Raw genomic sequence first — 3,039 nt, 5'->3', positions numbered from 1 at the left:
CTCTCTCTCTCTCTCTCTCTCTCTCTCTCTCTCTCTCTCTCTCTCTCTCTCTCTCTCTCTCTCTCTCTCTCTCCTCCCTTGCTTAGCTTGTCACAGTGGCAGAAGTCAGCAGTGAGGGACGGCTACACACACACACACACACACACACACACACACACACACACACACACACACACACACACACACACACACACACACACACACACACACACACACACACACACACACACACACACACACACACACACACACACACACAAATACGAGCATTCCGTAATTTCTTAATGAGCCAAAGGGAAAAACGTTTATCTTTACACCCCACATATAAACATTTTTTATAGCCACTTGCAGACGCTTGCCATCGTCACAGCATGATCTGCCAGTCACACTATGCTGTGTTTAGGGGACGCCTGCTGCTTTCCTCTTCCTCCTCTCTCTCTCCGTTTAATAAGTGTCTGGTCATGGCGTCGTATCTAAGTCTTTTCCTGGTTTTCCTTTTCATTGTACCTTCATTTTTTTTTTTTATGATTCTTCTATCGTCGTTTTAATTTTCGTATTCCCACTCGTTCCGTCGTCTCATCTTGACTCCATTTAAGGCAATCCTATTCCATGACTACGGTGCATGTTGCTCTTTTCCTTTCACCTTGCTGTTCTTTTGCTTATAACTCGTAGAATCTATAGTGGTAGCATAGTCATACAGACAGCCTCGTCAGGAACAGTGAGGCTGCTGTTATCTGTTTTACCTTAATTTTCATTTGCATCTGATGGAGGTTAATGCAGTTTTCAAGATGTTTTTCATGATTCTAAGGATAGTTTAAAAAGCGTTCCGCATCACCAATGAAGAAAACTCTCATGAAGGCGCGGTTCATCATTTCCGGGGCCTTTGAAAACAACCCTGAGGAGGAGAAAGAGGAGGAGGAACGGAAGCATCTAATGACACGGGCCTTAGTCCATCTCTCCTTTTCATTCTCCCCAGTTTCTCTTCAGCAGAGGTAATCATTTAAGCTCTTTGATCAGACTCACCTAATCTTTCCACCAGATGACCAAATCCTTTTTTTTAAGTGAGACGTTTAATTTCAGGCAATCCCAGTATTTTATCTTGCTATTTAATTACAGTCCATCCATCACCGTCCATATAACTAATGCGAGAGTTATTCAGTACCATCTCTTTTGTGTCTCTCACTAGTAAACAATGGAACTCTCTGATTGTTTCTGTGTTTTTCTCTTCCAGTGACTTAAACATTCTTCAAGAATGGAATGTCGGGAGATCGGAATTAAATTGGTCTCCATTTTTGGATATAATGATCTATTTTTTTTTCTTTTTACTTTTTTTCAGGTATAAATTAAAGTGTTTTATCTTTTTCCATCATTTTTCTGTTCTCGGTCTGCCTCCTACACGCAAAGAAGACATTTAAGGTGCAGTTAAGAATAAAACATTTCCATCTGTATTGCTTGCGCCGTCTTAATGGAGTGGCAAGACACAGTTGCAATTACGGGCCGCAAGGCATCGAGTATTTCAGCCATAAACTCTAATTGTTCTTCCTTCTTTACCTTGTCCATATTACCTTTATACTTCACTTAAAGAATTAACCCTTCATCAAGATAATTTCTTCCTCCCTTCTAATAATCGGGATGGAGGCAGCAACCTTTCATTCAGTCAGACTCTTCAATCTCGCCACGCCACGCTCTCACGTTTTTTTTTTTTTTTTTTTTTTATCGTTACATGCATAGTCACTCCTCTAACTATCTGCATGTTTCCTCTTCCTTGGCCTCGCTGCACAATACTTTCAACTCATTCTCATCACAATGTTGTCCTCACCTTAGTAATCCAAGAGTTAATCAGTACCTTCACTCTTTCATCCCCTTCACTGGTAAGCCTTGGCATTCTCTGCATGTTTCTGTTTTTTCTTCTTCCTATGACTTGAACTGCATCACCAAATATGGATTGACCTGCAGTTTTTTTTTTAAATATTTTTGTATGACAAACTTTTCAGAAGAGGCATATTTACGTAACATACTTCCATCTCTATCTTATTTTTTGTGCCTTTCATCAGGCTCCTTAACACAAAAATAAATAAATAAAAAAAGAAGATTAAGAAGTAAATTTTATTTTTCCTGCCTTCTTGTTGTTCACATCATCTTTATGCCTCAGTATGAAAAAGAAAAAGAAAAAAACTATTCACCGAGATACGTGTAATCTTCTTTCTTAATTTTTTCCTACTCTTTAATAAGCACTTAATAGGAAGGTTGGGGAGAGCAATTACAGGCTGTAGTAGTGGGTGTGGCAGAACCTTCACCGCCCATCGTGCTGCTGCCAGGCCCTCGATGAGCTAAGCAGTCACGTCACAATAGTTCCCCAAGCACCGCCAGCCCTGTATACTGCCATGCAACTGCCCGCCGCCTTTTCCTCCTGCTTCCCTTCCCCAGCCGCTCACCTCCTGATAACCTCCTACACGCTTCTGGGACACACGACCACGAAGGACTCAACCTGCCTCGATTTATGGTCCAGAATTTTTCACTTTTATTATTTTGCTCGGAAGATTGAGGATTTCGTGCGTATGTCTGTGTGTGTGTGTGTGTGTGTGTGTGTGTGTGTGTGTGTGTGTGTGTGTGTGTGTGTGTGTGTGTGTGTGTGTGTGTGTGTGTGTGTGTGTGTGTGTGTGTGTGTGTGTGTGTGTGTGTGTGGTTGTGCTTTTCTATGCAGTGGCCTTGAAGTTTTCGTGCGAGAAATACGTATAAGCTTACTAATATACACGTGTCAGAGCGAGATTACTTCTCAGATTAGCTGAAGGCACAGAGGGAAAAAAGCAGACGAGGGAAGTAATGTACACTAAGGAATACAAAGGAAGAACAAGCAGCTGGGACTCGGAAAAACATGTATATAGACGGATACAAAGGAAGGACAAACTGCAAAAAAGAGAATATAATGAAAGATTCAAGGAATGTAACTGAGAGAGAGAGAGAGAGAGAGAGAGAGAGAGAGAGAGAGAGAGAGAGAGAGAGAGAGAGAGAGAGAGAGAGAGAGAGAGAGAGACGCAA

The sequence above is a fragment of the Scylla paramamosain genome, chromosome 1 (assembly GCF_035594125.1).
Source record: "Scylla paramamosain isolate STU-SP2022 chromosome 1, ASM3559412v1, whole genome shotgun sequence".
Taxonomy (NCBI): Eukaryota; Metazoa; Arthropoda; class Malacostraca; order Decapoda; family Portunidae; genus Scylla; species Scylla paramamosain.
The sequence above is the reverse complement of the archived record's forward strand: the minus strand, read 5'-3'. Positions refer to the sequence as shown.